The sequence below is a fragment of the Sebastes umbrosus genome, chromosome 1, assembly GCF_015220745.1.
Source record: "Sebastes umbrosus isolate fSebUmb1 chromosome 1, fSebUmb1.pri, whole genome shotgun sequence".
NCBI lineage: Eukaryota > Metazoa > Chordata > Actinopteri > Perciformes > Sebastidae > Sebastes > Sebastes umbrosus.
In genome coordinates, this window is record NC_051269.1 from 12,880,292 (window position 1) to 12,897,687 (window position 17,396).

Here is a 17,396-nt window from a genome sequence, read left to right on the forward strand (position 1 = left end):
CATTTCTTTGATGAAAACGTCAGCATGCAGCCTAGCCCTCTGTCTGTTCAGTATGTTACTGTGTTACTCTGTGTATTAAATAAAGTATTATGGAATATCCAACTAAGTGTTAAATTAGAATAAAGTCACCTCAAAAATCGGATGTAAACTATTTACTTTATTAGGACAAGATAGCCTTGATGGCTTTATAGAGAAACTTGTAAAGACTGAGGTGCATTTCTTAAGTGCAAAGGCTCTATTGCTTGGATTCAAAGGTATCAAAGCCCAAAGTGTTAAAGTCCAGCATAATAAAGACAGCACTATCAGAAATATAAATGATTTAAATGCCATGTGTGTCCCATTGCGTGACGCATCTTTCATGACCTCATAAACCGAGAACACCATCTCACACCCCAATGAGCAGCTCCCTCGTAATGCCAATACTTACCAAGAATGAACACCAGCATGCCTTTAACATCATGGCTATATTTATCTTTAGCGGTATAAGTAAGTACAGTGCAGAAGATATGCGGCACATTTAGCATACAGTACGAAGCATGCAAGTCTGGCCCAAAGCGAGCAAGGCTTTTCATTAACTGCTTTTTGTGCGAGTATGACATAAGAAGTAAGGTCTTTGTAGTATGGACCTTTCACACAAAACACGAATGACTAACATCTGAACATGCCTTTAGCTATAAAGTTTTCTTTATATGTTAAATGCTACTCTTACACTGGTTGAGTTAAGGTGAAAGAAAAATGTCTGGTATCTCACTTCCGAGGACATCCTCTAATGCTTTTTTAGTAAAAAATATAAAGCAAGGCAAATTACCTCGGACAAGGATCCAACAAGAAGTGGCCCTGTGGCCTGGAGTAAAGCCAGAGTATGTCACATTCATCAACCAGCCACTACAGATATAAAATGTATTAAAAGGACTAAAGCATGCAACACTAATATGAATATGAGATAAAAACTGAAGAGGATAAAATTAATTCACCTATCTGTGGCAGCGCCAGAGGGAGGCACTTTCAAAGTAGACAGAAAAACTGCTAAATTCTTTAAGAACCATGTTTACTTTAGCTCACATCTTAGTGAGGATGCTGCAATCATCTGTCAATACTTTAGCTAGCTTCGTCAGAACTGAGGAGGTTGTCTTTGGTTTTATTCCTACCATGCACAAATATTTGATTTGTGTTTTCATGTAAGGATACCATGAATCATCCCAAAATTTATATAAGTTACCCTTATAAGCAACATACAGCATACGTTATACCCCATTATTATATTTGCAATAGGGCTGCAACTGCCGATTATTTTCATTATCGATTAATTTGCAGATTATTTTTTTAATTAAGTGATTAATCTATGAAATGCCAAAAGAAAAATGAGCCGGGTGCTTCGGGCGCTGCCGGGCGCTGCCAGGCGCCATTCATCTGCACGTACTGCCCAACCTACAGTGACACAGAGCAAATAAAATCGCCAATGTTTCCCTTTCATCTCTCCCTCGTCCTCCTCCTGATCTAACAACAGGTGAGGGAGGTGTGTGTGTGGAGCCAATGGTCCTCTGTAGCTCTGTATCGCGCATAAACTCTAAAACTGCCCACACCGCTCAAATTCCATTTCACTGTAAAATACGCCACAGTACAGAAGTTAAAGACGCTTTAACTTCCGTTTCACTGGGACTTTAAGTCCTAAACCTAAATATATTCAGTATAAAATCGAATGATACATGACTAAAGAAAAGTAACAAATATTCTCACCGGAGAAGCTGAAACCAGAGGCATGTATTTATACTGTTTTTGCTTGAAAAATGACAGCAATGATTAATCAATTAACAAAATATTTGCAAATATAAGCCTCTTACTTGACTAGTCAATTTATCCTCTAATCATTTCAGCTCTATTCCGCAATAAAATGATATTGGCTGATGTATCGACCCAGCCAACATAGCAGTCAAGTCTAGTTGAAAGGCTTGATGCATTTGCCCACTACTTCACCTCTATCAACAACCAAACAAAAGTCCATGCAAATGTATTGATGTTTGAAACAATGAACATATTTGTATTAACAAGCTGCCAACATTATACTAGTTACTTTTACCTACCACTCCACTATACCATAAAAAACATATTACATTGCATACATCAGACCGGCAATACGTCATCCAGAGTAGGCTTGCATGACCACGCCCTCTTTTGGGGGAAAACAATCCTATGTCCCTCATAGACGGTAACAGCGTAAACAGAAGAATTTGAAACACATCCCCAAAGTTCTTCTTTAAACAAACTAATAGATAATAGTAATAACGCTAAGCCAAAGAGTTGCTGTGTAGTTGGTTGTACCAACACTAAATCAAAAAACACTGATCTCTGATTTGTTCCCCTGTCATGTCCTAAAAAAGCTATAATATAGGGGCGTTATGGTTCCAAGCTATAGACCAGACCAGCATTGCATCATCGCCGAGGCGGCGCTCCCTATTGGGGGAAAGAAACTTGCCGTCACAGGAGAGAAAATGGAAAATACCAAAAAGCTGTTGTGTAGCGGGTTAACCGAGGCTTTCACACTGAAATTTGAGGCACATACGATACGTGAATATTCACCGTCAGTGTGGTAAATGGCTAAATGATGCTGGTGACAGTGACTAGCATGGCTAGCTAAAGTTAGCTTGAGTGTGAGGCTGCTGCAGTAATACAGTCATACATTAACATTATAGCAGCATCAGACTGTCGTCTCCAACTGAATCTCAGCCTATAGATCCACCAGTTGGCTATTAACAAGTTGTTTATGTACAGACAACAATTAGCCTAACATGATTCAATCAAATATGTATAGATGTCTGGATAAGCAGTATCCAGCCACTGTGTTGGACGGAGAAAGACTGAAGGGACATGACAGCAATCAACCTTAATTTATGAAGGTATCGCGAATGCTCAGGTTCAGGCAAAGTCGCAAAGTAATTATTAGACATGTGTAAAACAAACGTTTGTATAACAAGAGATGAATGCATGCAAATTTGTCAATGTCATTGTCATTTGATTTTTGTGATTCTACCTATTGGCCTTGACTAATTGCGAAGTCCCTGTATGTGCCGGTCTGACGTATAGGCATACACAATTAAGGAACTCTGTAGTCAACTGCTTTTTCTTTCTATTGACATTGGTTGCGTCCTCATTATCTTTGACTTAGCAGAACTGATAATCGACCTGAATGTAGTGGTGACTAACCTTCTGGCTAATAAGATCCAAAATGCAAATGAGTACTTTTACGTTTTTGACAAAGTCTAACTGTTTGCCCCTTGTTCTAGTGTTTGAACTGAGCTAATGTACTGTACATACCTCCCAGCACCATCTCTGTACAAATAGGGATGGAATATGTATTAATTTTCTTATTTGACTGTGAGTAAGATGACGAGCATATTTCCAAAAAGTTTAATTTTTCCTTTAATAAGAGGATGTTCATTGTTCATTGTATGATATCTAAACACTTCAAACTCCTTTGGAACTGAGGCACTGTGTTATATCACATCATATATCAGGTATCACATTAGATCTGGCGGCACCTTTTGTCTGATTTCAACAACATACATTTCATCTTTACGTGTATGTCTTATGTTTGATCTTCAATAACATATCACACACACTTGTGACATGGTCCATGTGATTCATAAGGGAGAAAAGGTTCAAAGACAAAAAGGAGAAGAGGAGTGAACAGGGAGGGAGATGATGGTGCGAGGCGGTGACGGAGAAATGTAAAGAAGTAAGATAAAAAATGAGGGACGGATGAATGAGTGAGAACAAGTCCTAGATAATACGACAGAACGAGGGCTGGCAAAACAGAGCCGGGGGGGAAGTAGAGGGGGAGGTGGCCTAGAGGCTATGCGTGCCACATTACATCCTATTCCCTACATATATGTAAGTGAGGAAAGAAAACAACAAGATAAGAAGCATGATAGAAAAGATGAGTGAGAGGAAGGACTGATGAATGAGAGATCACAGAAGTGAAGGAATCAATGACTGGGGGGAACAGATAAAGGAATATGTAATAAGGGGTAGGCATAAAATGAATGGTTGAAGGGAGGTATGGAGGGATGTGTTTCTGTTCCTAGTCTTTCTTAAAGCTCCAGTGGCTGTTGTATACAGTTAATACAGCACAACTGGATCTACATAAAAGTCTGTTATTATGCGGTAAAGCCCAGCCTAACCTGGAAAATCTTGTAAATGAAATTTAGAAAGGGAAACAATCTGTCTTGTGGTTTACTTTATGTTGCATAGAGAGGATTGTGCTAGAGGTGGCAAAATTGAGAACTACATTGGGTTCTCAAGGTTTGCAGGAAGATTTTGGGTAATTCAATATAAATGTCTAAGATGCCTACTTATTGTGTTCATGTTAGCGGATTTCTTTTTAGGAGGTGGGCTTATTTTGTTTGGTTTTGCTTTAACATTTTCGACTACACCCTCTTTTTCATAGACCCCTTTATGTTTTGTTTTTGGGGGGGATAGGAGGTGTTCATGGGGAGTTAGCAGGTCAGCAGTATATGTAACATAGAAGTGGTGTACATCATCTGAAAGCTGGAAACAGGAAGATTCATTTGAGATGCAGCTCAAATTAATGTTAAACTTGACGCACTGTGTGTCAAGTTGTTGTAAAGTCGTCATAAATCAGAAATTAAAAAATAATGAATGAATTAATTAAAATAAATGTTGAATGTGTATAAGGGTTTAGAACATTATGAAGTATATGATGGCCAGTCCTGTGCTCACTTATGTCTCATATACAATTGATATGGATGATACCATTTGTTACACAGATTTGGTGCTCTATTTAATAATTTTTTACCACTCAAGAATTGATAAAATGATCAAAAATCCCTCCAAAATGCCACATTAAGACACCAAGACCTTGAAGAACACCATGGAAAAGTTCATGCTGTGATTTCATATTAAAAACTTTTGATATTTGGAGATTTCTGCAATATGTATGCACTTCTGTTCTGAAAAAAACCTTTGTCAGTCTACCTAGAAATGCCATTCATCCTCTGAATGCTCTAGGTCTCTATTTTGTGACTGTAAAGTTTCATGAGGCTGTGATTATCCTAGAGGTCATAACAGGTCATTTTATAGAGTGATATCAAGTTTAAAAAAATGTTCTCACTACAATGAAATGGTTTCTATGGGGACTAACATAATCACACATTAATACAATTGGGCTCATTTGATCCACAAGAGTTTCAGCTTTAAAGTGATACCCAATGTATGCAATGCCAAGACTGTTTAGGATTTTTAGAATAGTCGAAAATAACACATTTATACTGCATGCGAAAAACAGCATTGTTTTTGCCCCACACTGCATGGGATTAGCACAAGGTGGGTGTCTCTGTAAAGGGGAGACTCGTTGGTACCAATGGTTTTTCCTCTCCAAAATTTAGCCTAACTTGGGAGCGTTATTTAACCTCCTACCCAACATGGTTGGCCAAGATTCCTTAGGATTTCTAGTTTCATGTGATACCATTACCTCCACTCAAGCTCTAACACGGAGCCTGCTACAGCCTCTGAAAGACTGTAAAGAATTGCATTTTTTGGTGATTGGATGGTGAGCACTTCTGTTCTGGAAATTACTAAGAAACTTCCTTATTGCCAATATACCTAGGAAAGCCATCCATCCTTTGTAAAGTTTCATGAGGCTGTGATATCCCTAGAGGTCACAATAATACAATAATTTAACGTCAAGTTTTAAAAAATGGTCTCACTATGTGAAATGGCTACTATGGGGATTAACATCATCAAAAATTAATACAAGTAGGCTCATTGGATCCAGAAGAGTCTCGGCTTTAAAGTGATACCCAATTTATGCAATTCTAAGACTGTTGAGGGTGTTTGCTTCAAACTGCATCGGACTAGCATAAAGTGGGCATGTCTGTAAAGGGGAGACTTGTAGGTTCCCTTAGAACCCATCTTCATTCAGATGTTATGAGGTTAGAGGTCAAGGGACACATTTGAGCTATGAAATGGTACCTTAGGTTTTTTGTAGTTTCATATGCTACCAGTATCTGCACTCTAACTCTGAAACTGAGCCTGCTACAGCCTCTGAAAGACTGTAAAGTTGGCAGAGGGAGTGGAAGAGATTAACTGAGTGCAGCGGGAGACATATCTGCCCCACCAACATCACTTTCAGACGGCAAATGTGCAGAATCAAGAGTTGTTATCGCAGTATGTTGACTTATAACAACATGTACAGCTATGTTGATCTCTTCCACGCTTGTTGCAATTTTTTCAAACCATTTTTCTGTCGCTATCTTCATGGATGTAACTAGCTAGCTATGTTGGAAGATCCTGCCTACATAAACCCTTAACACTGACTACGAAGCTCTGACTGGTTGACTCTTAACCGGCACAAACTGTGTGCTAAAAAGCACAACACCAGACCTATTAGAGTCACTACACAAGTTGGAAATGTGGCCGTTGATTCAGAGGACTTTAGAGGCATAAGCACTATCCTAAACTGACCATCCATGAAAAACAATTCATCTTAAATTCCTCATTTATTTACAATATGAACTGTGAAGGTAAGAGGAAAAAACTTTATTTTTAACTTAATGGAAATGGGATAAGCAGCAAGTAGGTGTGTGTGGAAGTTATGGCCCCTCCACCACAGAGTTTCAACAATGGTGCATGAAGAAACTGGGCAGGCATCCAGTACTACCTCTGCAGCAGAACAGGGTGATACATAACTCTCTCTCATTCTCTCTCACCAACACACATACTCATCAAACATACACTATTTCTAAGAATATATGGCACACACTGTGAAGCACAGAAAAATGCACATGGCCCTAGAGGACTGATTTTTTTGGCAATGCTTTGACCAGAATGGTCAGATTGGGAGGAACACATTATCAATATGTGATTGGCCTTGTTTCAATCACTACCATTACATTAACTACATTTTCTTTCCTTCAAAAGCAGAGTGCTCTCCACTGTGGTGTCCTGGCAATTTGATAGGGGAAGAGAACAGTCGGTCAGAAAAAACCTCTCACAGGAGGAAACTTGTGTCGGACACCACAACAGAGTATATACTGTAGTACCATAAATAAGCTGCTGAGGGACAATGATGTGAGGAGGTAACAGCACAAAAATGAGTGTTAATTTGCAGGACCGGGGTTGGTCTTGTGCATGTCAAAAAGCCCTACTTATAGGGTTTTTAAGATATAACTGCATAAATAAGTGGATAAAATGAATGACGCAAATGTATCTAGAAACATATAAACTAATTAATTTCATACTGTATTACTGACTTTTTTTATGTCACCTTAGAATTTATTTTTGTGAAGCAGAATTGTCCTCAGGGGCATGGCCCAATTCATTCAAACTCAATATTCAAATTATGTTAGGTCCCAATTAATTGCAGGGTGCATTTGGGAATATAGACCTGCAGTATCTCTGAAAGACCCTTTCCTACCTCCAGACTGTACCACTCTGCCGCTACCACAGAGGTTAGGATGTCTTCTCTACTGCCACACTGAAACTTTTGCATTTTAACCAAGCTATTTCATGAAGAGATAACTGCTGCTTTGTGCTTGGCAGGTATAGCGCACACTCCACTGGTCTGTGCTTGTTTGCTTGAATTGATGGTTCAGTCACAGTGTCACATGATAAAGTGGCACAGCCAAACTCATTTGGGTGTCATTGTAGAATAGGTGGTCCTGGAAGGTCAAAACTGTCAAGACAGTCAAAAACTGGTCAACAGTGTGACTTTGTAGAACACACAAACTGACAAGCATACCAAAACGTCCTCAAAAGCAGCCAGTGTTTTGAGCCACTATTACAGCTAAACTATGCAGAATATAATCTATTTTAAATCCTGTCAATTGAGGTGGATGTCAGCAGATGTAAGGGTAGACAGACACCCACATCCAGGTCAGGAAGGTTAAAGACAAGATGTGTTTAGAAAACTAGACTGTTTAAACAGTTTTAAAGCTGGAGTGCAGATAGTATTATATGAAACTACAAAACCTAAGGTATCATTGGTACCAACCAGGTCATAGCTTGTCCCTTGACCTCTAACTTCAAGATATCTGAATGAAAATGGGTTCTATGGGTACCCACAAGTCTCCCCTTTACAGACATGCCCACTTTATGATAATCACATGCAGTTTTGGGCAAAAACCATGCCGTTTTCTGAAGGCAGTATAAATGTGTTATTTTCGCCTACACTAAAAATGGTTTGTGCATACTGGGGTCCCTAAACAGTCTTGGAATTGAATAAATTGTGTGTGATTGTAAAGCTGAGACAACAATGAGCCCAATTGTATTCATGTGTGATGATGTTAGTCCCCATAGTAGCTATTTCATTGTTGTGAGACCATTTTTGGAAACATGACCTCACTGTATAAAATGACCTCTAGGTTAATCACAGCCTCATGAAACATTACACCCACATTCTTGCTGAAGTCTCCCAATGTCAAACGTTTTTGATACCAAATCACAGCATGGCTTTTTCTATGGTGTTTCTCAAGGTCTCGGTGTTTTAATGTGGTATTTTGGAGGAATAATTTTTATCAATTCTCGAGTGGTAAAAAATTGTTAAATTTAGAACCAAATCTTTGTAACAAATGGTATCAACCCAAAAATTACTCCAACAACTTATGAGACATAATAGAGCATGGAATGGCAATCATATACTTCAATCATGATGTTCTCGGTTTTGGACGGTTGGTCGGACAAAACGAGGAATTTGAATATGTCAACTTAGGCTCTTAGAAACTATGATGCACATTTTTTTTTTACTATTTTCTGATATTATTTACTATTTTCTGACATTTTACAGACCAAATAATGAATCAATTAATCAAGAAAATAATCATCAGATTAATCGATAAAGTAAATAATAATTAGGTGCATTCCTAGTGGATATAATGACCTAACAGGCACTGGCACTCATTGCTTCTTTCACTCTGCTAGTATAGTCATATAAGTTCAGAAAATTGTGTAATTTAATACCATGAAATTCTTTATGTAATCCAAATGTAATTAATGATGTAGTTTAGAATAGAAAATATTTTATTGTCCGCTTTTCGTACAAAAGGCAGAAATTTGTCTTTGGTTCGCATGTGCAAAACTGCTATTAAAAGGGTATATTAAAAAACACGACGTATCACATCCAGACAGGACACATTAAAACACATTCACATAAAAGCACAACACACCAACAAAAGCTACATTAAAAAAGGAGCACCAGGTTCCAGGACTGAATCAAGGCTAAATAAATAGATATAAAGTGCTGTGTGCTGAGGTTGCAGGCTGGCTTCAGAAAGTGGCTGTCCTCACAGATTAAGATACTTTGTGGCAACAGGGACAAACAATTTTTTATATATGTTTTTTTTGCACGGGGGACTCTGTACCTTTGCCGAGTCATCAGCTAGCTGAAAGTGGTGATTTAAGGGATGGCTGTGGTCATCTAAGATTTTTCCCCTTAAGTTTTAGTAATTAATTTAAGACTTTAAAAGTCAGGGTCACACACGCAGCTACTGCTGGAATTGACTGCACAATGAACAAATACAATGCAGGGACTTCTATGGTGGCCACTACTGCAGCTGGTACTGTATGTGAAAGTACAAAAAAAATCACTATATAATCGTTAGTTATGGGCTATTTTAGTAAAATGACGTCCGTATAAATAATCAAAAAGAGAAGAAGAAGAATCATTTAGTATGTTGAACAGAGAGTTACAGCATGTTTATGGCAGGAAATTTCCCCTGTTTGTGCACATGAACATTTAAGAAGCTTTTCCTCTTCCTCCTCTTCCTCTGCTCCTCCCTAACCTCCTCTCTTTCCCCACCATCATACTGTTCTTCCATTCTTTCTACATATCTCCCTTTTCTCCTTCTAGCTGCAATCATTACAAGATGCTAATTAACTAAAACCAATGACTGAACTGAGTAACCCCATGAGCAGACTGGGGCAGCTGGCTATTTTAGGAAAAGTCTGCTGTTAAGGCAGCATAGAGATACTATGCATAGAATGGACACAATCCCTCTGCCTCATCAGAAACAAAGAGACGAATATCTGTGTCCCTGTATTTCTGTGGAGCAGGAACTCTGTGTGAGCACGGGTGTGCAGGTAGCTCCTCACTGTGCTCCGTCCTGCGCTGCTCTTTGGTGCACTGAGTGCGTGGGTTCATTGATTGTATCTCTCTCCCGGCACTTTAATGGTCGTGGTACACTCGTCTCTGGACCCGGCATTAGCATGGTCAAGTTATTTCCTCTCAGGGGCTATTTCCACTGACCGAACAGCATTTTTCCGTTCACTCCTTCAAACTTGTGTAAGAAAACGGCAAGCTGTGTTTTTCCATTTCCTATACGCTGCCTGGTGATACAGGGGGCAAGAAGTGACTGTGCTTTGATGTATTTATTGTGTAACATAACAGGCCGCTGTGCTTTAATTCTGAAAAAGTAGCTTCCAAATTTGTATCATGAAAGCAGTAAACCCTCTACTTGGTAACCTACACACATATAAATACGCACACAGTCTCACACACACTGTGTGTATTGTAGCTGACATACAGTATATATTCAAGAGAGTGAAATTGGTAAAGAGAAACATGAGTCAATATAGATATACCGTATGTGTCTCCCAACTGCCTCAATTATAAACCAATCTGCTGTGAGCTGTACTTCAACACATCATTGAGTGTTTAACCCAAATTGTGCAGTGAGCACTGATGCATACATTTAAGCGCAGATTGGTATTAGCTATTCTATATGTACTGTTAAGAAGATTCTCATTGAGACCTTTATCATTTCACAGAAAATTAAGGTCCACCTACTGCAGATTTTCCAGAGCTTTCAGCCTCTTTTTCACAGCATTTATGAATACAAAAAAAAATAATTAAAGGTAGGGACGGTAATGCTGAGAAACCAGTAAGAGTACACTACATTTAAAAAAATTATCCAACTGAGAAACCCAGCCCAGTGTTGCCAACTCTTTTCCAATGAAAGTAGCTAACAGCACTAGCTCCAAAAATCCCTAAATATAGCGAGAAAGTCGCCAAGTTGGCAACAGACTGTTCAGGTCTCCCTCCAAAGCCACTATTGTTTTGTCAAGAGAATTTGATTTATTGATCGCTGTCAGGATGTAATGAGAACTTCAACAAATACAACAACAAATATATTTGAACAGCACTACCAACCCTACCTTTAAGGCCACGAGATGAGGTTGAAAGCTCTGAACAATTTGTACCATTATCATTGTTACTGTTCTTTCACTCCAGCATATTTACAGCATTTGAAGGCCTTGTTAATACCAATCAGTCAACAGAAATCCCCAATTTCTGTTCTGGGTGAAATGAAGATAAATAATGTCTGTATAGTTTATTGTGGACTGGACCATGAGACAGAGGTATCTACAAAACAGCAACATTCATTTTGTAAGATGACTGAAACCCCTACACATAGAGAGAAGAAGAGTAAAGAAAAAATACTTGAAGCTGATGAGAAGGTTTGGAGTGAGGGTAAGTGAGAATAGAGAAACAGGAAGAAAAAGATGGAGAGGGAAAATCCAGGTGGGAGTGCTCCATCGAGCAGCTTTTCCTCTGCAGTAAAGGATGACTTGCTTGGGGTAATTCTACACACCTTCACACACAAACACACACACACACACACACACACACACACACACACACACACTATCCACTGCAAGTAATTGGTGTCATGCCTGTCAGTCCACCAGAAGGTAGTAGTGCTCTCTTACACCTCGACCCCACACCTCACCCCATCATCTTCCTGCCCTCCACCCCCATCCCTCGGGTGCATTCGGAGCTGCACTTTTTGAGCATCCTCAGTCCTTATACTGCACAAATCTGTCCTTAACCAATTACTCTTCATGGCACTCAATAAGAAAGGATAACAATCCTTAAAAAAGAAACCTGCCTGCCTACTGGTAGAGAACTTAAAGTATGTAAAATGCCATCCTAGACAAATTTGAAAACTGCATGTTAATGCTTAATAGTTCCTGTTACTTAAAGAATCCCAAAAAAACACATCTGCAACAGATGCAATTAATTACATTTTGATTAAAGGTAACTCCTGTTGCCATTCAGGATCCCCCCTGCAGTATACCACTGGATTACAGTATAAAAACTGCAGTATGCCACTGAATTACAAAGCCTTTAAACAGAACATATAGCCACATGAAGTCTCCTTTTAGGCCACAGTAGAGCACAGCAGGTGAGACGTGTACAACATTGTGCAGGTGCAGGCAATAAAGGAAGCCGCATATAGCCAATCATATTGCAACTGCCCATACAGGGGCAATATGAGGATTGTGCACACATTTTTGTGCCACAATAACACCTTGAATACTGATGAGGCATATATAAAAGGCACTTTTTTGCTAATGTAAATTGGCCAAAATAAAGTCCATTTGCCGTAGACTCAGCTCATCGCTATTACTATCATCCAACTCTGGTGTGCACTTAGTCATGTATGCACATGTGTGTGGCTCTGTGAGAGAGTGTGTTCAAGCCTCTCTCAGGAGACTTTCCAGTCCCTTCATGTTGTCACAGGGTTTGGCAGGGGTCTTGTTTCTCCAGATGTTCCCACCATCCTGTCTCTCTCTCCCTCTCTCTCTCTCTCTCTTCTTCTTCTTTTTTTTTTTACTTCTGCCTTCCCTCTGACTTTCCATTTTCAGGGATGAGAAACTCACTTTTAAACTTTCCATGTCTTGCTGTCTGCTTCCTCTGTCAAATGCAAGCACAGCCTTCGCCCAAGTCCGACCCCCCCCCCTCCCTTCCCTTTGTAACTGATGAGTAAGAGCACTGTTTCCCATGCAGACAAATATGTACCTAACTGTAGCATTTCCCTATTTAAACACATGCCAAGCATGTTGGCAGAAAGAAAACAACTGTCAAGAATAAGGAATAAAAAAGACAGGGGTACTAAAACGAAAAATGTTATATTGGGTTTTTTTTACACCACAGTCTCAAAAAAGCCTGTGGGTAATACGCAGTTGTGTTTTAAACAAAGGCTACCAAGGGCAAACTTGATCTTTGTAGAGGCACAAGACTTCGTCTTTACTTTCCTACATTGACCATGTCATAACAGTCCAAATATTATTGCTCTATATTCCACAAAGTCACTTACAAGCCAGTCTCTTCTCATTGCTTTTGGACAACAAATAAAGAACAAATATGTTATTGAACCTCATATTTCTTTCCACACCACGGTCTAGGACAGTGCTGATTATTGAGCCCATTTTATAGGCAGTCTGATACAGAGTTATACAGTGAAGTTGACTGTGTAGTTACCACAGTAGTTACAGGATATATCAAGGGGAACCACGTTAAAGGATTACACAAACTGTATAAAAAAAAGTAAAAAAAAGTACTTCACTACATCAACGTCAAGTGTAGTGTAACTGCTTCAAACTAATCCTGTTGTGGCTTCTCAATAGTGACAAAACCAGACTCTCAAATTAAACAGAAATGCCATTGTTTTAAAAGGATTTACTGTACTTACAGTGAAACAGCAGAGAGGAAAATGTGGTAGTGGTGCTAGGTACAGTTTCCCCAGATATCCCTTTTGGTGCTGATGATAGTTGTAGTAGCAGGGTGGCCTGTCCAAGACTAAATATAACCTAGAGAGCTTGTAGCAGGAGCAGACAGCAGGCCGAACTGGGCTTTTCCACGCCGCATGGACAGTGTATTTGCCATAAGCCAACTCATTCTGAACGGCTGGAAAGCTGCACAGCACGGGAAAGTGCAAGAACAAGAAGCTTCACACTAGGGCTCTGTCCCTAGAACAAATGAAGGGAGGGAGGGAGGGAGGGAGGAAAGGAGGGAGGGATGAAGGAAGAGAGAGGGAGGCAGGGAGGGACAGAGCTGATGTCGTGTATATTTAGGACCTGCTAGCATGACCTCTTATAATGAGAGCACAAACTGACCCACACATAGCCAGAGCCTTCAGTCAATCTTGAAAAATACTGATGAATCGACAGTCATCAACTTTGCACTCAAAGGGATGCCTCTTGTTCTGCTGAAGGTGAGTATATACTTGGTTTGCATTCTCTGTGGTTTCTGTAGTTTTAGGGTTAGGAGACAAAATAAAAGTAAAGTGCACATGTAAATCAGCCTAAATGGCACTGAGACACTAAGTGCAAAATTTTGTTTTCCATAATTAAGACCACATTCAGCTCATTGCTTCGAGATGATGTTACTACCTGTCCTCCTTCCTCTACCTGTCATGTAATGTTGACAAAGCTGCTACTCTATTATCAGATCGTAACCTTCCTTTTATGTAATCATTTCTATCAACAGCATGGTAAGATGACATGAAGTTGAGATAGAGAATCATAGACAGTAGAAAAAACATGGATGAAGTGCGTGTCATGTCACCCACAGGATTGTGGAGTTGGCGCGCAAACAATAACCCCCACAGCTACGTATATGTAATATCTCCACAGCAGCAGTACGAAGGAGCCGTCAGTCAAGTTAAACAAGCTCTCAGACACGCCCCTCTTTCAGTTTTAATATCTTCTTAAGTTTCACACATTATATGAAGTTAATAAGTTATGGTAATAAGACCAATTAAGTTGAATTTGTAGAAAATAATCATAATTTCATTCCTAATAATCCTCAGAAAAAGACACTATTACATATTCCTCAAATAGTTCAGTAATATAGTTAAATGCTGCTTTGCAAGTCACTAAATATTAGGTGATTTCAATGCAGTTAGTGTCTAAATTAAAAACAACAAATACTAAGCATTTTTCATAAAGACGGGACTAATTAAAGACGAAGCTGCACTCTGAGATAGCATGGCGCCAACCTTCTCACAGCAAGTTGGTGACAGTCCCTGCCAAAATGTGTGTCCTTGCAATTTGCATTTGGGAATGTGATGGGAATCAGTCCCATCTGTTAAATAACACCCACTCTTATACCCTATTCAGACCGACACAGTAATGCTGGTCGAACCCGAAGCTGTGGTCTACATCGGGATCAACGTGCGCCAGGTGACACCATGTCATTTATGTTGTATGTGCGTCACCTGAATGAAAGGGGTATTAAAGGACCTTTGCTCTGGTTGGTGGGCAGTGCTTGGTTTGGGCTCGATTGTTTTCAACATCGCGACCGGGTCAAGAATTTTTATAATTTTACAGCTAAACAGTACACTACAAGATGTTTCTAAAAACATTTGAGGGGAGAAATAGGCATTACAGTAACAGAATATTGATACATATTTGATCAGCGCTGCCCAGTTTGACCGTTTGATCGGCGTTCGCGAGTGCTTGACAGCTGCGCAGAAATGCAGACTAACAGTGGACACAGAGGAACATGATTTTTGTCAGATTACCTGTCTCATGCAGGATATAGTGACCGTTTCATAGAAAAATAACTTTTTTTAATCATATTTGCTCCAATTCGACCCACCGTAGCAGTAAGGCACTTCATCATTGTCTGCAACATTGTGCCACAGTGGTTGCTGATTGGTTACAGCTGAGCAGTAGGAATGGAGTACATTGCCATATTATTTCTATTTTTGTGCCATAGCACAATTATGTTTATATTGCGTAAGTAGGGCTGTAGTCAAATAATGATAAGAAGAAAAATAACTGACATTAATTACTTCTTTGAATAATTGTTTCATGATTTAACGTTGTCTAGTGACATCTTCACAAATGTGAGAATTTACCTGCTTTTTTTTTTAATGATTTATTACAACTTAAACACAATTGATTCATTTAAAAATAATCAACCCTGGTACACTTGCAATACAGCAAGTCATTTAGAAGTGACTGGCTTACTAGCTCTTTCGTAACTACAGTAGATTAGGTTGTTGTTTAAACAATATTTTTGAGAGATGCCCAAGTTGCTAGGCTTAGTGTTTACAGAAGGATGGTTGTGAATGAAGCATTTCAGGTTCAAGTTGTCTGAGAAATACAAGGGTAAAGGAAATGAATGTGAGCTACTCTACCCTCACACCTCTAACACTACAGCTGTATAGGCTCCCTTGAGCATAGCAGGTGAACCAGAACTGCTCCCATGAGGAAGCCTAGTGGCCAGCAGTAGAAGAGTGTTGTTGTACTGGGCAGCTGAAGATGTTTAGACAAGTAAAACTTCATCAATTCTACGGCCTGGCGGGGAGGCCCAGTGAAAAGGAATATGTGGGCAGGGTATCATGTAGAGAGGGATTATTTTCTCCATCAATTAAGGATGAAACAAAATGCCAATTTTTCCTTCCAATCAATCTCGACTCAATTATTCAATAACAGTTGAGTGTGAAAGTTCATTTTTGACCTCGGAAGTAGAAGTTTGACCAAGATAACTATCAATTAACAAACACATCTCATCATACTAAGCCATCTCCATGACAACTTCGCAAACAACATCCTCTGATGAAGACTATGAGATGCGGTTGAAAGCTCTGCAAAAAGCCAGTGAGGGGAGATTGTGTTAAGAATATTTTGTGTTGAAAATAACTGTAATTTACACGGTCAAAAAGATTACCGAGTGGGTCTTTAAGGATCTGATATTGTTGGATCAAATATGATTAAAAAAAGGTTATTTTTATAAAACGGTCACCATATCCTGACAGTAATGAATGAAACAGGTAATCTGAAAAAAAAATCATGTGCCTCGTTACTGTAATACCTATACCTCTCCTCAAATGTTTTCAGAATCATCTTGTAGTGTACTGTTTAGCTGTAAAATGAAAAAGTTTGTGACCAGTTGAAGAAATACCAAGCACCGCCCACGAGCCGGAGCACAGCCAATAGGAACGCTCTCTCTCTGAAATGACCTGTGATTGGCCAAAGTCTCCCGTCACAAGCTACATTTTTTAAAGCATGAAAAAAGAGCCAAGACGAGGTGCAGAAGTCTAGTTTTCTCTCAGAGCACTTGAATTACAATATGCTGAAAGGTTATTGTGAATTTTTTTTGTGCCTACCCCCACTTTAATTTGGAAATACCCCAACATATTTATTTTTGTGAAGTAATCTGGGTATTGAAACATTTTTCAATTCAAAGTAAAATAAAGTAAAATAAAAGCTTGCCTCTTCATTTGTTTTCTTTTTCTCAAGCTCTCTCTCTCTCTCTCTGAAAATAATGAATCACTATCAGTGGAAGAGAAAGTATTTGGCCTTGTAAACAACCAGCTGTGGGGGGAGGATAATCTTGTTAGACAATTCCCCCTCAACAATTGTGTCTGTACATGAGTAAGAGTGTCATATTCTTTTACTTATGCACTGAGACTATTTTCAGCAACCTCGACACAACGCACAGTGTGTACGTACCCACAAACACACAACTACACACACACACACACACGCACACACACAGTGCTCAAAGTCCTAGCAGAAAAGGATGACACATGAGGCAGAGAGGAGGTCTTCCCATGCCCCCCCCTGCCCTTTCTGTTGGACTTGGACAT

The 17,396-nt window shown here is 39.3% G+C and overlaps 1 protein-coding gene across 2 annotated transcripts in view; it reads right to left on the reverse strand.

Moving 5' to 3' along the window:
* atp2b2 (ATPase plasma membrane Ca2+ transporting 2) overlaps positions 1-17,396 on the reverse strand; it is a 159,522-nt gene that overhangs the window by 129,610 nt on the left and 12,516 nt on the right. The window contains exon 1 of one of the 2 annotated variants that reach the window (XM_037793244.1): positions 13,488-13,659. The exons of the other annotated variant lie outside the window; for it this stretch is intronic. The gene's annotated coding sequence lies outside the window, so the exon portion shown is untranslated. Of the gene's footprint in view, positions 1-13,487; positions 13,660-17,396 lie in introns of those variants that run through there. 2 annotated transcript variants of the gene reach the window in all.